Source organism: Acomys minous (assembly GCF_964271855.1).
Source record: "Acomys minous genome assembly, chromosome: 16".
Taxonomy (NCBI): domain Eukaryota; kingdom Metazoa; phylum Chordata; class Mammalia; order Rodentia; family Muridae; genus Acomys; species Acomys minous.
The window spans coordinates 78,640,100-78,660,200 of NC_140498.1; the positions used below are offsets into that span (position 1 = coordinate 78,640,100).

Here is a 20,101-nt window from a genome sequence, read left to right on the forward strand (position 1 = left end):
TGATGGGAATGAACGGCTGGGAGGGAGGAAGAAAGAAAATGCCTGTAGTTTATAGTACATTACCAAAAACCTTTGTAGAGTGGGAAGAGATCAGATCAGAGGAGGTCCAGGGAGTGAACCCTTTAGGGCTTGAGGATGGAATTTCTAAATGCAAGACATTTCAGAGGCTGGAGAGATCACTCAATGAGTAAGAGCATCAACTGTTCTTCCAGAGGACCTGGGTTCAATTCCTAGCAGCACCCACATGGTGGCTTACAACTGCCCAACTTGAGTCCCAGATGGTCTCATGCCCTCTTCTGGCCTCTGTGGACACTACACACACACAGTACAGACAGATATATATATATATATATATATATATATATATATATATATATATATATATATATATATATATATATCGCCATGCACATAAAATAAAATTTAAATTAAAAAACTTAAACACAGCCGGTCATGGTGACATACGCCTTTAATCTCAGCACTCAGGGAGGCAGAGGCAGGTGGATCCAAGGCTACACAGAGAAACCCTGTCTCAAAAACAGCAGCGACAACCACAAATTTAAATGTAAGGAAAATTTAAATGCAAAAGGTCCTGAAGCAGGTGCTTGTTGGTGTGTCTGGGGAGCGACAGGAAATCCATTGACACTGTTGCATAATGAGGATGAATATAAAGGGAAGAGATGACACCATGAGGGGTTTTGGCTTTTCAGATCGAAGGGACAAGCAAGAGAGTACCATGGTGCGGTTGTTACTCTTGATTGCCAGCTTGACAGGACCTAGAATCACCTCGGAGACAAACACTGAGCATGCCCAGATTAGGCTAACTAAGATGGGAAGAATCACTCCGAATGTGGGCGGCACCACCGCATAAGCTGGGATCCTATATTGAATAAAAAGAGGGGAGGGCTGAGTAGCGTCCATCTCTCTCTGTGTTCCCTGACTGTGGATGCCATGTGACCAGCCACCAAGAGGTTCCTGCTGCTAGGAATTTCTCATCACAGCAGATGGTGGCCCCTCAAACTGTGAGCCAAAATAAGCCCTTCCTCCGTTAAGTTGCTTCTCATCAGGCATTTGATAACAGTGAGAAGAAAAGAGAAAGGGGAACTAACGCACACGGCTTCTGTAACATTTTAGAGTCACGCTGGTGACTAGGGAGAGAAACGGAAAGAGTGAGAGACACCTTGAGCCAAAAGGAGTTTTGGAGAAATACCAAGATTCTGGATTTTTTTTTTTAACCCCACAGGGCTGTCTGGCGTATTCAACACCACGTGTGGTGGCAACGTGGCTATCCTCAAGCCATATGCTGCCTCCACTGGAGTTGTTCATGAAACATGTCCCAATTAGTTTTAATCGTCAGCTTGGCACAGCCTACAGTCAGCAGGGAAGAGCACAACGTCACATGGAGAATTGCAACTATTAGGCTGGCCTGTGGGCATGTCTGTCAGGGATTGTCTTGATTGTTGATTGATGTAGGAGGCCCAGCCCACTGCGGGTGGCACCATTCCCTGTGCGGATGGTTGTGGGCTCTATGAAAGACATCAGTTAAGCATGACCCAGAGAACAGCGGTTCCTCCATGGCTTCTGTCTCAAGCTCCTCCTTGGTTCCTGTCCTGCATTTCCTTAGTGATGGCCCATGACCTGGAAGTGTAAGCCAAATGCTTTTCCTCACCTGTAAGCTGCTTCAGGTCAGAGTTTATCATATCATAGCAACAGAAAGAAAGCAGATCAGAATAGTAGGAATAGAAATCCACAATGCAAGTGGATCCGAGAGGCGGCGAGAGGAGAGGATACTGGGCAGTTGGCTATAGAGGATTTTTTTGCAGCTCTTCCACACAGCCATGAGGTCTGTAGGGTTCATTTTCTGTTTCTTTCTTTGCTCATTCTGGGGCAGGAGTTGACTGTGTGTGCTTGCGTTGGGACAGAGAAGACACATGGAGTGAAAAGAGGGCAGAGAGCATTGTACATGTTTTGTAAATGTTATTTACATGCCTCTAAGACATCTATCTGTGTATGTGTGTGTGTGTGTGTGTGTGTGTGTGTCTGTCTGTCTGTCTGTCTGTCTATCTACTTATCTATCAATCATCTCTCTCTCTCTCTCTCTCTCTCTCACATACACACACATACACACACACACACACACACACACACACACACACACACACATACACACATCTATCTATCATCATTGTTGGGTATTGTATGTGTCTGGGTTACAAATATAAAACTCAGGTCATCAGACTTCTGCAGCAAGTGCCTTTGCCCCTAAGCCATCTCACTGTCCCTTAAATATATTATTTCTCTTATTCCTAACTCTGGATGTAATGTGACCATCTGCCTCAACCACCTGCCACCTTGATTTCCCTACCACGGTGGACCGTACTTTGAACTGTGAACTAAAACAAACCCTTCTTCCTCAAAACAATACTTTATTCATTCTTATAAACAAGTAGGTGTGTTTTCTCATTAGCATGCATTTACTGTAAAGAGTAATGTGCTTCGTTGTGACATTTCATACATATATGCAATGCACTTTCACTATACAGTCACTCCCTATATTTCTACAATCCCCTAGCCCTCTGGCTCACATTAACTTTCCAAATAGATAACCGTCTACTCTTACATCTTTAAAAAGATTTTTATATATGTATGATATATATCATATAAACATATGTGTGTACACATATATGTATATGTATATATAAATGTGTGTATCCATATATGGTTGGGTAGGTACACATGCCTGTGCTTATATGCTAGGCCAGAAGAGGACACCAGGCATCCTCTCCCATTGCTTTCCACATAGTCTTCTAAGGCAGGTTCTTTCCTGAGCCCATGGCTCACATAGAAGCTGCTGGAAGCCAGCAAGCCCAGATGATCCTGCGTCCACCCCTCATCAGAGCTGGGTTATAAGTATTTGTAGGGACCAATGCGCTTTGTGGGTACTGAGCTCTGAACTCCAGCACTCTTAAAGGCTGAGCCATCTCTCTAGCATAGTCTGGGGTGAGACCAAGTCCACCATGGTGAGGAAGGTCAGTGGCAAGAGCATGGGGTCGCTTGCTCACATCTCAGGTTACGAGGGACACAGTAGGGACTGCTGGTGCACAGCAGCTCACTTCATTCCCTTTAATGCAGTGTAGGATCCGCCGTGTCCACGGTACGGCGCCACCCACATTCAGGGATGGTCTTTCCTCTTCAGTCAAACCGTATGGAGATGGCCTCACAGCAGACTAGACTAAAACTGGGTCTCACTAGTCCCCTCTGCATTTCTTAATGCCATCAAGATGGTGATCAAAATAACCATCGCAGGGCTGGATTGACAGGCAGATGCTCAGCCTGCAGCCTGGCTAGTCCCCTGGTGATCTCACAGCAGGCAGCTGACAGGATCCAACTGAGCCAGTGTGGGCTGAGCTGTGTGTGCTCTTGAATCTTAATAAGAGACAAGAACCCTTTTGGGGGGGGCTGGCTGGGGGCACATGTATAAACTGTGAGGGAGGATCTGGAATCAAGGAAAAGATTTTAAGTGTGGGTGCTGGAGAACATTATGATTCTGTGTTATTCTAATTTAAAGTTCTGGGTGTACCAAGTGGCACAAGCACACAATAACCCAGAGATGCTTCATTTTATTATTATTATTATTATTATTATTATTATTATTATTATTATTATTATTATTACTGTTGCTATTGTTATTTTTTATTATTATTTCGACAGCTTGTTCCTACATTCCCCTTTCGCAGAACTTTACGAATCGATGGAGAATGGTGTAAGCTAAGTAAGAGAGATTTTTGAAATTCAATTAATCATTTTGGTCTTATCTTAGCAAAAGACAAAGCCTGGATACAAGAGCCAGCAACCAAGCACCCAGCTCAGAGGGAGAATTCTTTTTCCTCTGAGAGAAAGAATTTAATTCTTTTGGTAGGGCTGGCACTTGCTAGGTAAGACTGTGGGTCTTTGATTCATGCATAAACCTAAAGTTTTCCTTGACTATACGAGTCTGATTATTGATTCAAGAAAGAAAGAACTGGGCTAAAGAGATGGGTCACTGGTCAAGAATGCTTGCAGCTCCTGCAGAGAACCTGGGTTCAGTTCTCAGCATCCTCATTGGCTTGTTTACAACTGACTGTCACCCCAGCTCCAGAAGAGCGGGGACTCCCTTTTCTGGCCTCTTCCCACATCTGTATGCATGTGGTACACATACGCTCACTAAGACACCCCCACCCCTCCGCACACTTTAAAAAAGGCACTCTTAAATGAAAATATGAAAGTGTGAAGAAATTGAATTTTTAAAAAAGCACAGAGACAAGAAAGTTTCCAATACAAAATAAATACATTCTTGGTTGTAGGAAACGCGACTCTCATAAAGATAGCGGCTTCCAAACCTTGACACTCCTCTGCCCTGCTGCAAAAATCCTCGGGCTGCTGCTGTCACCTGAGCTGATGAATGAAGCCTCGGTGCGCCTTCCTTAGCTCACAAATCACTGCATCCGCGACTTAAAAGATACATCATTCTATCTCCTAAGTAACTTTAGCCCTCAGACATGAGGGTAGAATTTATAGGCGGTGCGTTAGAAGCGAATCAAGTTGACTCGGTGGATTTGTTGTTGTTGAATAAGGGAAGAATGGAAGAGAAGTCTCATTTTCACTGTAGGCATTTTCCTTCTAATCTAGCAGAGTGCCTTTGATGGTAGATATGTCAGTACTGACTGCTGCTTATCTGCTCCACTGTACCCCACCCCCCCCATTTAGTAGCTCGTCTTTTTCATCGCTGCATCATATTCCAGTGTGCGGCTGGACCACAGTCTGCGTGTTCTCTTGATTTGGCAGACAGCTGGGTTGTTTCCAGCTTCATGCCTGGATGGTATCTCTCTAAGATCTTGAACACGGGTTTCGGCACTCTTCTGTGAGTTACATGATGGCAAGAGCCCTCATGTAAATGGACACACACACACACGTAGGGGAAGGCACCAGATAATTACACATATGTATAGAGGGGGTGCAGGGGTGCAGAGAGGAGAAAGGAGAGAAGTAAAATATAAAAAAAAAGAAAGAAAGAAAGGAAGGAAGGAAGGAAGGAAGGAAGACAGATAACAGTAAACAATTTCCCATTTTATTTTACAAGCCACTAAGCTTGTATATTCATATTACCAGCCACTAAGCTTGGAACGGGATGTCACACCAATTCGACCGTCTCTAGATTATTAAGGTACCTACAGAACTCTCGTTCCTTGACAGCAGGCACTGTGCTAGACAGAATCTAGGCACAGAAAGGTGACTAAGTCAGATAAGGAATTGGAATCAGAGCTCACATTTGCTCTTTACAAGATGGGAAATTATGGCTGGCTTGCGGCTTAGTTGATAGAGTGCTGGCCTAGCAGGCATGAAGACATTGGTCCCATCCCCGACATTGCACAAGGCCCGGTGTGGTGATGCATGCCTGTCATCTAAGCACCCAGGAATCAGGAAATAGAGCCAGGAGGACCAGAAGTTCAAGGTCATCCTCAGCTACTTGGCAGTTGGAGGCTACATAAGATCCTGTCTCAAAAGGAAACAAAACAGAATGACAGGCAATTAAGCCTTAATAGACAATCACCTACAGGATGCCCTTATAAATAGAACCTATTTGTGCTCAGTGTTAGGACATGAGTTACAATTTGTGAAAAATGCTGGCCACATTTCTGCCTTGGGAGTCTTTCTACGCCAGTAATTCCTAATCTCTTTTCTGCCCTCAAACACACAGGGGATTATGTTCACATTTGTTCCGAAGCCCCAAGGGGATTGTTGTAAAAAAAAAAAAAATCCTCCAGCTTCTTGCTCTCCTTATTAAACAGAGAGAAAGAAACATTGAAGGTGTGCTTGTACCTCTGACTCGCCATCCTCTCACTGCCATGGGTCCTGGGTGGCCAACCCCTCTGGGCTCTGTCTCTGGCACAACACAGCTGGGGTGGGTTAAGGAAATAAAGGGCACAGCATGGAATCTTAGAGAAGACATGGGTCCTTCTTCGGCGTGGTTATTTATTTATTTATTTATTTATTTATTTATTTATTTATTGAGACAAGATCCCACTTTGTGACCCTGGGTGACCCATATATTAGTATATTTTCTGTATCCTGATTATGGACTCTGACCAAAAAGAGGCTTAGAGTTCAAAGAGTGTGTTTTGGTCCACAGGTCCAGGGGTCTCATGGCCAGGAAGACAGACATGGCAACAAGAGCACGCAAGCCTAGCTGACCCGCAGTTTTTAAGCAGAAAAAGAACAGAGAATGGACACAAGGCTATAAACATCAAAGCTGCTCCACTCCCAATGATGTACTTCCTCCAGCAAGGCTCAACCTCCTAAAGGATCCACAGCCTTCCCAAACAGCGCCACCTGCTGGGAGCCCAGTGTTCAAACACATAGGTGAACATACATTCAAATTACCGCCCAGAATAGACCACACTGGTCTCAAAAAATCACAATCCTCCTGCCTCACTGTACCAAGTGCTAGAATTACAGGTATGTACCACCATGGCCAGTTTGAGTTTGCTTGCATGAAATTTTTCCATACCAAGTTTGTTCTTAGAACATATATATAATTTTCCCCCTCTCTCCCTCCCTTTCTCTCTCTCTCCCCCTCTTGTATGCAAGTTTCTACAGAGACCAAAGAGGGTACCAGGTCCCCCTGGAGCTGGAGTTACAGGTGGTCACGTGAGCTGCTGTATGGGGCTGTTGGGAAGTGGACTCAGGTCCTCTACAAGAGCAGAAAGACCTCCCCTGTGAGCCATCTCCCCGGCCCTGCAGAGGCTTTGTTTTTTCATTGTTGATTTCGTATCCTGATACTTTACGGAATTTGACCATCAGCTCTGATGGTCTTTTGGTGGAGCCTTTAAGGTTTTTCTCTGCTGAGGATGATTCTGCAAACAAGGATAATTTGATTTCCTGCTAAAATGGTGAGTTTTGGGGATTGTATCTCAAAATACCACAACGAGTCGTTTCCCCTTTACATGCTGCCGCAGAACAGCAGTGTAAGCATTGGAGAGCCGCTCCCCTATTGGTTTCTGGAGTTCCCTTCTCTTTGCAGCCTTTGGATAAACTGTCCTCTTTGTATGGGTGTTTAAAAGTCTGGGCTATGGTGGTCTGAAAAGAAGTTTGGATATTAATTATTTCCTTGGCATCCTCTGTAGCTTAGGGTGACATTGAACCCCTTATCTTCCTGATTCTCCTTCCCAGTGTTAGGACTACAGGCAAGCACCACCATCCCCGGTATACGCCATGCTAGGAAAGGCTTCCTGCTAAGGCAAATGCTCTATCAATCAACTGAGCCACACCCGCAGCTTCTCTTTGCTCTTTGACCTGATTTCTCTCCGACAAACTGTCTCATCTCAACATGATCTATGCCTTCTTCTGAGACTACGTATCTCTCAATAAGACGTAGCATACATCACCAAGTAAGCATAAGTTAGTCACAAGAGCACCTTCACCTGACACGCATCATAAGAGACGGAGCCACGATGCTAATTCATTCACGACAGCCACCATGCTGCATACAGCATGTTTTATTCATTTGGGGGGGGGGCGCGGTTGTTTCTCCTGATGAGGAATGAGAGCTAAACAGCATCCCCAGCAAGAAAGACTTCATCCGGGAAACAGAAAACCATGGACACTCACAGAAGAGCAAAGATCCTGAAGATGTGACCACTGTCTTCAAATACTTCATAGCCTGTCGGGCAGACAGGAGTGAATTAACTTGGGCTCTCCCTATTGGGTTAGAAGCGAGGCTAAGAACTGCAGCCTATCAAGTATCAGGTGAGGCCCTTTTGGAAATGTATCTCCAATGGGGCACTGACGAGATGCAGCGTGTCCCCACGAGGCAGGCTTCTTACTCATTACCTTGGTCATCAATTTTATTAGATACCATAGGTTCCTAATTAAGCATCTTCTGTTCTCTTAGTTCCTCTCTCTCTCTTGTCTCTCAAGCCTTTGTATTATCCTAGCTAAATTTTCTTGTTGTATAGTTATTTTTTTCAACCTTTTTTTAAGAGGAAAAATAATAAAGATTGCAACTGACAGTAGAGAAGGGTTTACTTCAGTGGTCACTATTGCAACGAGTCCTGCGATGGCTTTTTCAACGTTTCTAAATCCTCAACTCCTACCCTTGTTCTCAAGGGACCTGAAGTTTAATGCAGGAACAGTCTGTCTATATAATTAAAATTGTCTTTGGGGGTGACTTACTGTGACTCAAGGTCTGAGAGGCTCCTGCATCGTTCCTCCTTACTCTGGGCGCGAGGCTCCCGCTGCTCCGAGATCTCCTGAGTCTCTCGGGGCATCCAGCGGAACTCTTGAATCTCCCTCTGGAGATGATCCTGGGTGAATTTCTCCTCGGTGGCTTTCTGCCAGATGTCCTTTGCCTCTGCAATGTCTGTGCGCTTCCTTCTTCTTCAATCGCGTTGGGTTTTCTTACCAGCCACGTTGAGCGCCATATGTAAAAGTTAAGTTTTGCTCTTCTGGGTCAATTGTCTTAGAGCTCACTGCCTCCTTCTGATAACCTAGGCCCAGTCCTGGAAGTGTCTAGGCTCTGCACAATCTAACCTAGGCCTAGAACTGTTCTCAGCCTCTGAGACTTACTGCTTAATGAGCTCACCCTTTCCTGTTCTTACTGAGCTCTGGGCTGGCTGGTTCAACTCAACTGCTCTGGCTCAAACTCTTCTCCCAGCTGACTTATATTAATCTGGCTTCTCTCTCAGCCTGGAATTGCTCTGCTTGGCCCCAAACTAACTCAGCAATCTGCTCTAAGCTTCTGGCTTCTTCTTATTTTCTGGCTCGTTCCATCTTCACCTGAGATTTCTCTCTCTCTCTCTCTCTGCAACCCACCTCTCTATTGGTGTCCTGGTAAGACCGCCTCCTCTCTCTGTAAAACTGCCTCTTAAGTAGCCTCCTTTTCCTGTCTTTTCTCGTGAGAGTTGGGCGTATCCTATTCTGTCAAATCTTCTCTGATTCGTCACCTTTTCTGCCACTCACTTAGACATCACTTTCAAACATGGGTACTTCTGTCTATAAACTAACTTTACCTTCATTTTGGATTAAAGGCATGTACCACTATGCCTGGACCTAAACTTTTCTTGATCTGATACTTGCTGTATATCAGGCTGGCCTTGAATTCAGATCTGTTTGCCTCTGTCTCTTGGATTAAAGGTGTGTTTGCATTCCAGTCCGGTCATACAGACCTAGAAGGTCTTTGGATGTGATCTCTTGCCAGAACAGCCATGTTCTGAATTAACATTCCTCTACACTTCACTTAGAAAACAAAAATTTCAAATGGGGCTGGAGATAGGTGTCTCACAACTGCCTGTAACTCTAGCTCCAGGGGATCTGATGCCCCCTTCTGGCCTCCCTGGGTATCTACACTCATATGTACAAACACACACACAGAGACACAAATACGAACACATCATTAAAACATAAAACTTAAAATAAGATCAAAAGTTCATATTGATAAAACATTTGTGTTGTCTAACCCTGAAGGCCTATGGTTATTGTTTTACTCATTTTTCCTGTCACTGTGGCCAAATAGCTAACAGGAAACAACTTCAAGGGGAGATTTGAACTCATGGTTTGAGGGTGCAGCCTATTACGGCAGCGGAGGAATGGAGCCCGGAACACGAGGTTGCATTTTCAATGTTGGAACAATTTTCACTGAGGTTGGAACACACTGAAACGAGAATTTTGGCACCCAGCTGGCCTTTTCCCTTCTCTCCTTTTATGTAGCTCAGAATCTACTTAGAGAGATGGTGCTGCCCACACTGAAGGGGTTTTCCCTCCTCAGATAAATCTGTCTAGTAACACCCTCACAGACATACCCAACAGCCTGCCTCCATAGTACTCTAAGCATTTCTCTTTTTTTTAAGATTGTTTTTTTTAATTATTTTTTATTATGGGAGTGTGTGTGTGTATGTGTGTGTGTGTGTGTGTGTGTGTGTGTGTGTGTGTGTGTGTGTAAATAGGTAGGCAGGTAGGTCATGTGCATGAATGCAGGCACCAGCAGAGGTGACTGAAGTCAGATCCCCCTTAGGGTGGACTTGTAGGCAGTTTTCAGCCTCCTGAGATGGGTGCTGGGAATTGAACTCGAGTCCTCCAGAAAAGCAATACGTGCTCTCAGTTGCCAAGCCGTCGTTTCAGCACCCCTTAGGCATTTCTTGACTCAGTCAAATTCGCAGTCAAAATTCACCATCCGGGGTCTTTCCATCTATGACTACGTTTCCAACAGCAAACAAACGTATTTTTGACTATACAAACATTTATTGACTTTACTGTCCTCACTATGTTAGAATGACTGCGGCGGAAAGACAGCAAGATGAGATTCTTCCAACCATTTTAGAATCAAACCCTTAGGAAACGAAATTGCAGCCCAAGTTTTAGGGATTGTATTTTCGAAATAGCCCCATCCCCTGTGCAGACAAGCCGCCCTTCTCTGCCTTCGGGAAATAAACAGGCATCAGGACATACTCAGAACGGAGTTTCGAGTGATTTCCCACTCTGCCCTTGTGCTTTTAATACTTAGGCAATAAAGCTCACGACACTTTCAATAAAGAGTACGGAAGGAAATGCTCCTTATTCATGAGTGCACACAAAGTCACACCGTGCACAATCTGACAAAGCGCAGTTAAGCAGCCAGACCCGAGATTTCAAAATCACTCCCTTCACCACCAGGGAACTGAGTGGATAGGTTATGTAAAACTGACAGCCAATTTCATGCCAGCTTGAATGCCGAGATGCCGAGGCTGTGTTGGGATTGCTCAGCATTCCCAGTACAAGCAAACAAGGCCGTAAAGAGTGTGTGTGTGTGTGTGTGTGTGTGTGTGTGTGTGTGTGTGTGTTTGGTGCACCACCATGTAGGCACATGTTGAGGCGAGAGATTGATATAAGAACACCTTCCTCTTATCATTTTATCATTACTTAGTGTTATTTTTGTGTGCATGATCTGTGTGTTTGAGTGAGGGCACACAGGTGCAATGGTGCAGATGTGGAGGTTGAAGGACAACTTCCAGGACTCAGTTTCCCCATCCACCGTGGGTTCCAGGGATCAAATACAGCTTTGTCTTGTGTTTTGAGGCAACTGCTTTTATGCACTGAGCCACCTCACAAGCACTCTGCCTAATTTTCTGAGACAGACTCTCTTGTCATTTTTGGCTAGAAAGGGAACCTAGCAACCCCTCAGCCTCTTCCCGCCTCTACTGCACAGTGTGGGGGTTGCAGACATACACAAGGTCTCTAGGCTGAGGATGTGAACAAAAGGGCCTCAGACTTTGTTAGCCACCAAGACATTGACCCAGATATCCTAAGTATGATAACCTCACTAGAACCGGAGCAAAGGAAAAGAGTAAACAGTACAGAGGAACGGGTGGCTCAGTGGTTAGTGCTCTCAGTTTGAGCGTGAAGACAGGGTTCAGAGCTCCAGAAAACTATGTCGATACTGGGTGGACACGATGGTCAGTACTTCAAGCCCCAGGAGGCAGAGCCAGGGGATCCCTAGAGAAAGCTAGCCATCAAAACTAGCCATATTGACGAGCTCTGGGGCCTGACTGAAAGATCCTGTCTCAGTGAATAAGGTGGGAAAGTAACTGAGTATAATTCCTGACCTTGAGCCTACACTGCAGCACACACACACACACACACACACACACACACACACACACACACACACCACACCACACACACACACATGCACTCAGGCACTCAAACGTGTGCACATACACCCACACAAGAAACCACATACCGTGTAAAAATATGCATACCAAGCATGCACACTACATACACATAAAAAATGGAATAGGAAAACAAATTAAAGAAATAAAGACAGGATGTTCTACTGTACATGAGTATTTTAAGGGGCACTTGAGAACTACTTAGAGCCAAAATATGTTTACTGAGCATGTGTCACATGCTCAGGACCAGCTATTATGCCCCATTTTGTCCCCACAAGAAGCCCGATCACCAGGGCCATTCTATTCTCCCCAATTGCACGCCGGATGATAAGAAGGTTCCGGGAGCTCATACCATTTGCCCAAGTTCATCCGCTCACAAAAGGAGAAATACAAATTTAATGCTCACAGATGGATCCAGCAAACACACACTGAATGCATTCCAAATATACGGGCCTAGGGATATCTGAGTCTTTGCATCACACCAAACCCTTTAGCTGAGGGCTACACAAACAAAAACCTAATGACCGCAATTCTACCTTGTTTAAGCATCCCAGACGACGTGACTCATCAAGGGCTGGGCAGGCGATTCAGTTGATACAGTGTTTGACTTGCAAACATGAGGACCCGAGTGCAATCCCCAAAACTCGAGTAAAAATGTCTGGCACCGTGGCATGCTTCTAACTGCAGTGCTTGGGAGGCGGGAGCAGGGAGGCTCACTGGCCAGCTGGCCTAGCCCGGTAGGTTAAGTTCCAAACCAGCGAGAGGCCCTGTCTCAAAAAACAAGATGGAGAGCACCCGAGAAATGGTGCCCCGGGTGCTGTCCTACGGCCTCCACATGCACGTGCACACAAGTGCACATGCACAAACAAACTGTGATAAGCTGGTCCGGGGTGCTGCATCTATCTACTTCTTGGCTAGTATTTTGATAAATGACATCAGACAAGATTGTCACATGAGATCAAGGGCCCACGGGGAGGGAGGCATCCATTTCCAACTTAGTGAAATTAATGAATTCTAATGAGTTACTCCGTGTTGAATAGCTTTTGACTTTGCACCTCCCTCACATGCGTGCTCGGCAGTGACTGACAGGCATTCTGACTCTCTTAATTTGATTCTGGTATAGCAATCGGGAGAACCAGCTGTCACCAAGGTGACCAGGAACAAGTGATTTATAGGCTTATCAAAGGATGTGGGCACCGGAAGATCTCTAAGCACCTTCTGTGAGAGAGAGATGGAGGGAGGCGGGGGGCAGGGAAGAGAAGGGAGGGAGTGGGGAGGGAGGGAGGGAAATAGGGGAAAGGAGAGAGGTCATGAATGTAGGAGCCAACTGTACGGATGTGTGTATGTATGTGTGCATGTGTGCGTAAGTGGAGGCTAGAGGTCATGCATGTATGTCATGCTTCTGTGTACTGCGTAACTTCTGTTTGAAACAGTGTTCTAGCTTTATTCTGTTACTCTGACAAAAGCAATGGCCAAAAGCAACTTGGAGGAGGAAAGTTTTATTTGGCTTACACTTCCAGGCGAAAGGGCAGTCACCGAGGAGGAGGAGGTCAGGACAGGAACTTGAAGCCAGCCGTGGGAGAATGGTGCTTGCTTTTTAGGTACCTAGTTCATGCTCAGCTAGCAGCTAGCACTTTTTATTATTTATTTTTTATTTTTTATTTTTGAGAAGGGTTCTCACTATGTAGCACTAGCTGGCGTCAAACTCAGAGCAATCCATCTGTCTCAGCCTCCTCAGTGCTGGGATTAAAGGCCGGCACCACCGCAGCTAACCTTAGGACCATTCTTATATAGGCCAGGGCAAGCTAACCAGAGAATGGATGATGCTGCCCACCATGCACTGGGCCCTCCAGCATCAATTAATAGTTAAGACAACTCCTCATAGACATGCTCCGAGACCAATCTGAACTAGGCAATCCCACATTGGAGACACCCATCGCAGGTGACTCCCGGCTCCCTTACAGAAGCATGAACCACCATCCCCAACACACACACACACACACACACACACACACACACACATTCATGTGCACACACACACACACACACACACACACGCATTCATGTGCACACACACACGCATACACGCATTCATGTGCACACACACACACACACACGCATACACTCACACATATATGCACATACACAATAAAGAAATTAAAGTAAATAAAATATATTTTCAAAATATGTGCTTAACAGACGCACTTTCCGAGAACTGTTCCCCGCCGTCAGTGTTCTCTGTTGTTTACATCATAGATACAGCGATGTTGAATAGCACTGTCTCCTGAGATAAAACCATCTACCTTGGAGAGAAGCTTAAGACACAGGATATTAAAGGGAAGCCGACTCGAGAAGATGTCCTACGAGAAAAGCTCTTAAGACACAAGATTTCTACAGGGAGGTGAAACAACGGGATGGTCCAAGGGAAGGCGAAACATCCCACCCTCCAGGAAAGCTCCTTAAGCTCAGGAAGTAAACAACTCAATAGCTTCAGGAAGTCCCTGAAACTAGCTAGCCTTCTCCCTCCCCAGGCATATATGTAAGCTGTTAGGACTGCCGAGAGACACTCTCAGACAAACTGCCTGCAAGAGACACTACAACCTGTTGAGCTGCCAGGAAGCTGTGCGGTGTCTTCTGGAGTCCTAGCTTTCATGAGCCCTCACCTGTGCTGGGGTGGGCTTTTAATGATTTGGCTGTCGTTGAATCAGTTCTGGTCCTATAAGCAACCCCTTATCTATATGTCGGTAAATTACCCCAGTAACACTCATTGATTCGCCAAGTGGGATTTCAGTGGTCCTTGCTTTGGTCTGTCGATGGTTCCCTATATGGGATAAGTAGAAGTCTGTTCACACAATAAACGACTAAGTCGGTAGATTCAGGCCTGAAAGCTACTATAATTAGGTCTGCTGTTGAGGAGAGAAAGGCGTCTGCTCCTTGCTCAAGATGTACACTTGCCAAACCAAAGATGTCGTTATAAACAACTCATTTAGAATCCTGGGGCAAAGCTGGGCAAGAAAGATGACTCAGAGGTTGTGAGTGCATATAGTTTTTCTAGAGGACTTGAGTTTAGTTCCTAGCACCCACAACCAACAGCTTCCATCCACCTGCAACTCCAACCCCAGGGGATCTAACGCCCTCTTCTGGCCACAGTAGGCACTTCACTCCTATACTAATACACACACACACACACACACACACACACGTGTGCGCATACACATACACACATGCATACATAAACACACATATGCAACTTCTAATAATAAAAATAAACCTTAGAATGTTATTTTAGCAAAATTAAAATTTATAATTAGTGGATGTGTCTAGGGCCCTAAGACTTTATGTTCATTATCACCGAGACAGAGAAGCCAGGGCAAACAAACAGAGTAAATAAAATGACACAGCAATGCTTAAGTAACTAAAGAAACAAAGACGACTGCCAAAGACTTTGGCAATTTAATTAAGGGTGTAAAAGCACGGTAATTACCAATGTGTCTCAGTGCTTCCACGTACAAACACTTTTTTTTTAAAGTAGCACTTAGTTCCAATTACTTTAGATGCTCAAAGCTGTAGAGCAATGCTGTAATAAAGTCCATGTCTTGGAAATTGCCTCAATAATGAGATTTATCTAAATCATGCAAGCTGGCCTTCCCTAAATGGTCTGAACTGATGCAGTTCAACTGAATACACAGTAAACAAAATAAGCTTTATTAATTTGAATCATCCATGTAATAAAGAGAGAGATACTGGGCTGGAGGCTCAAAGGCGGAAGTTTTGCCTAGAATCCCCCAGTTAGGGGCTGGGATGTGGCCCAGTGGTAAAGCATCTGCCTAGAATCCCCCAGTGAGGGGCTGGAGTGTGGCTCAGTGGTAGAGCACCTGCCTAGAATCCCCCAGTGAGGGGCTGGGGTGTGGCTCAGTGGTAGAGCATCTGCCTAGAATCCCCCAGTGAGGGGCTGGGGGTGTGGCTCAGTGGTAAAGCATCTGCCTAGAATCCCCCAGTGAGGGGCTGGCTCAGTGGTAAAGCACCTGCCTAGAGTCCTCCAATGAGGGCCTGGGGGTGTGGCTCAGTGGTAAAGCATCTGCCTAGAATCCCCCAGTGAGGGGCTGGGGTGTGGCTCAGTGGTAAAGCACCTGCCTAGAGTCCTCCAATGAGGGCCTGGGGGTGTGGCTCAGTGGTAAAGCACCTGCCTAGAATCCTCCAATGAGGGCCTGGGGGTGTGGCTCAGTGGTACAGCACCCACCTACCATGCATGAGACATGGGGTTCAATCCCTTGCACCATAGAAGAAGAAGACAAAAAAAAAAAAAAGCCTCAACAGAGGCTCACAGAAGAATATGGTGGGCAATTATGATACTTTGAGATTTGGGTGGGTGGACATGATACATCTGGGCAAGTTTGAGGGGCAAGTTGCTCACTACTTGATGCTCAGCTCTACTCTTGGTGCTGCATGATCCCTCACTCCTGGATCACTGCAATCCTGCTCAGCTTGGCCAGCCGTAGGGTTGGGAACCAGTACTGGCTCCGTGTAGGTAGTGGTTCTCAAAACTGGGCCAAAGCCTCCTGAGAGAGACTCTCCCCTCCGTTCCTGTTATCCTTCTGTCTGGGAAACAAAGCCCCGTGCTGTAGCCAGAAGCTCATAGCAGGACTTATGCATTGGTCACCAAGGCCCACCCAGCCGGATGCCACTTTGATCAGACCCAAATTAGTCAATGGCTTGATTTCCTCCCTTCAGAAGGAGTGTTGGGCGTGTGCAGATGTTTCCCTCTGGGTGAACCTGCTCCAAGCAAGCAGGGGTGGAGGCAGGCTCCACCACAGAGGCACGGAAGCCATGTTCCTTCTTACGCAACGGATCTGACATTAGCTGCTCTCGTTGGTGGAGACTGTATTCAGCATACAGTTTAAATGCATCCGATTGACCCACTTAGAACAAGTGATTTTTCTTTTAAATGTTGGGGGGGGGGAAGGGGTTTTACAACATGAACCTTTCCCTTTTTCCTTCTGCTTAAGACTATATTGGGTCATGCTATTATAGCATTGTTTAATATGTAGATTGTATTGCTTTTCATAACATAAAGTATGATTTTTAAGTTTAAAAGTAAATGATTTTGTTTGGTTGGTTGCCTGCTTTGTTGTTCTTGTGGGTAGAGGAGTTGTTTGTTTGTTTGTTTGTTTGATTGATTGTAGTTTTTGGTTTTTCGAGGCAGGGTCTCCCTGTGTAGCCCTGGCTGTCCAGGAACTCACTCTATAGACTGGGCTGGCCTTAAACTCAGAGATCTGCCTTCCTTTACCTCCTGAACGTTGGGATTAAAGGCGCACGCCATCACTGCCAGGCAAAAATAAGTGTTTTTAATTAAAAATATTTAACAAAATAAAATGAGGCAGATAAAGTTTAAACGTAGGCTTAGAGAGAGACAGCTCAGTCAACAAAGCGCTCGCTGTACAAGCGTGAGTTCCAACAGTAACACCCGCATAAAAGCCAGGCATGGTGACCTGCACTTAAAATCCCAGTGCTGGGGACCGAACACCTAATCAGCCCAGCACACCTGTCCCTTGGTATAACAGCTTCCTTTTCCTTAAGGAAGTGAGGGGGGCAAGTACGGTATGTGTGCGAGTGTGTGTGTATGTGTGTGTGAGAGCGTGTGTGAGTGTGTGTATGTGTATGAGTGTGTGAATGTGTGAGTGTATATATGTGTGAGTGTGTATATGTGTGTGAGTATGTGTGTGAGTGTGTGAGAGTGTGTGTGAGTATGTGAGTGTGTTTGAGTGTGTATGAGTGTGTGTGAATATGTATGTGGGTATGTATTGTATGGGTGTGTGTTTGAGTATGTGAGTGTGCTTGAGTATGTGGGTATGTGTATGTGTGTGTGTGAGTGTATGAGTATGTGAGTGTGTGTGTGTATGTATGTGAGTGTGTGTGTGTGTGTGTGTGTGTGTGTGTGTGTGTGTGTGTGCATGCTTCTCCATTAGGGGCTGTTGGCACTGGGTTGGCCTGTGGCATGTATGTGGAAGACTGTCTTAGCTACGTTAACCAATGTGGAAAGAGTGAGCTCCATTCCTTAGGAAGGGAGCCCTGAACTGAGGAGAAACTGAACTGAACATAAGCAAGCAATGCGCTCATTTTTCTCTCCTCTGGGCTAAGAATGTGATGTGACCACCTGCAGCAAGCTCCTGCCTCGATGCCCTGCTGTGAGGAACCATAGCCTGGGACTGTGAGCTAAATAAATCCTTTTCTGCCCCAAGTTACTTTTTGTTGGGGTATTTAATCACAGCATCAGAAATGAAAACTACGACATTATGCCAGTAGTTTCCTTCATTTGTTTTTTAAACCCATCAGGCATTTCTCTTAATGTCTTTCATCTGCCTCCGGGGTCCAGGCTGAATGAAAACAAGTTCACTGAGCACCAGCGGCCATCTCTTTCTGCTTCCTGACTGTGGTTGCCATGTGACCAGCTGCCTCAGTCTCCTGCCCTATGCCTCCCCCACCAGCATAGACAGTCACGGGCTGGGACTGTGTTTGCCTGGTGAGCGCCTATGCGAAGTTGGGCTCAGGGAAACACTTAAAATGATCACACTGTAAGAGCATCCACGATACTGTGAAGGGTGCATGGGGTGAGGCATCTTAAGCTCATCGTAGTTCTTCTATTACTTTCTAAAATGATGTCTATGCATGCATGCTACATGTGTGTGAGTGCCCTGGAGAGCTGGAGTAGCAAGCCCATGGGAGCAACTTGATATGGGTGCTGAGAAACCACATAGGGTCCTCTGCAAGACCCTAGTGATAACATGTGCTCTTGAACATTGAGTTATCTTTCTGCCTCCCGCATCATAATTTTTGTAACTCTTTTATAGGATGCTCCTAAAGACAGCTAAGTGAAAGAAATGTTTTGTTTTGTTTACTTCCAAAGGACTCACAGAGTTGCAGCAATGCACCAACCACTAGGACAGTGAGTAGAGTACCGATCCTCAGCAGTGCACCAACCACTAGGACGGTGTGTAGAGTACCGATCCTACCTCATTCCAACAGAAACAGGGACAAAGCAAAGGCTTAGTCCAGCAATGAACAGATGGACTATGTCTTGAGGCCAAAAATGGACCTGAAATGCAATGCAAAAAAACTGCTCAAGACTGAGGGTTATCTGATTGCAGATACAGAAACACAAACAAGGATGTGCTCCCTCCTGGAGAAGAAGCCTTAACGTGACCCGGTGTGGAATGAGGAGACTGGGTGTGTGGCCCGAAAACATGTACCACAGCACTTTCTCCCCAGGCCTTGGATGATCACAGTAAGACAGAGGGAACAGAGAGGCCTTATCCTAGCCCAACCTGCCTACGACACCATCAGGGCCACGGACAAGGCCAACAGCCACAATCAAGAATGTGAGGGCCATGCTGAATATGCAGAGTGGCTCTGAACTTCATTTCAAACAAGCTAAAGTACATATAGGTGTGTGCACATTGTGGAGAGAGAGAGAGAGAAAGAGAGAGAGAGAGAGAGAGAGAGAGAGAGAGAGAGAGAGAGAGGATGGATGGATGGATGGATGGATGGATGGATAGATCAGTAGGTGGATGGATGTGATGGTGCTAAGTTTTAAACGCCACAGCAGCCTTGCACATGTCAGGCATATGCTTCACCACTTAGGCACATTCCCAGCCCCTCACTGGGGGATTCTAGGCAGGCATTCTAACACAAGTTATATCCCCAAAAATATGTACTTTAAACATAAGAATAACCTCTAAAATAAGAGAAGCACACTTTATAGAAGAAAAAAGTCAGGGCGGGAGGAGGGTGTATCACATCTATTCGACAGACAGACAATGGGAGTCTTTTCAATGACCAGCAGAATGCACAAAGTAAGGATACTATTAGTTGGAGTTGGTAATACCCTGGTAACTCCTGCACTTGGGCAGCTGAGGCAGGAGGATTCCAAGTCTAAGACCAGCCTGTGATGCATAGTGATATCATGTCTCTAAACAAGAAGCAAAAAATAAGTGGAGGAGAGAGAAAAGGAGGAGGAAGAAGAAGAAGAAGAAATGGGGGAAAAAGGGGAGGACAACATCCCATAACAGCAAGCAGGATGAGGTGGCCCAGTGGGAAAAGCCTGACCTCTATGGCGGAAGGAAAGAATCAAGTTGTCCTCTGACCTCGACATGTTTTCTATAGCACTCAAATAACTATGCATGTGTACACACACACACACACACACACACATACACACACACACACACACACACACGATGATGATGATGACGATGATGATGATGATGACGATGACGACGAATTTAAGACAGAAAGTAAAAGTGACCAAGGAGATGGGTTTTATCCCTTTCCCAGCAACCTTAGCAGAATTAATCCAGGGGTCCCATGAGAACTACCTTAATCCCTCTGAACCTCTCACTGCCTCCAAATATCTGCTCACCAAG

General features: G+C 45.6%; 1 protein-coding gene and 1 long non-coding RNA gene across 6 annotated transcripts in view; one reads left to right on the forward strand and one right to left on the reverse strand.

Moving 5' to 3' along the window:
* The window catches only part of CALN1 (calneuron 1), a 516,312-nt gene that overhangs the window by 187,048 nt on the left and 309,163 nt on the right, over nucleotides 1–20,101 (reverse strand). The window lies entirely within an intron of this gene.
* On the forward strand, nucleotides 6,148–19,018 carry LOC311586515. 2 transcript variants are annotated; one of them, XR_014775549.1, is made up of 3 exons: nucleotides 6,148–6,495; nucleotides 6,637–6,929; nucleotides 18,530–19,018. It is a non-coding gene; the product is annotated as an uncharacterized lncRNA (long non-coding RNA). The 2 variants fall into 2 exon arrangements; XR_014775550.1 differs by lacking the exon at nucleotides 18,530–19,018 and adding an exon at nucleotides 13,938–14,657.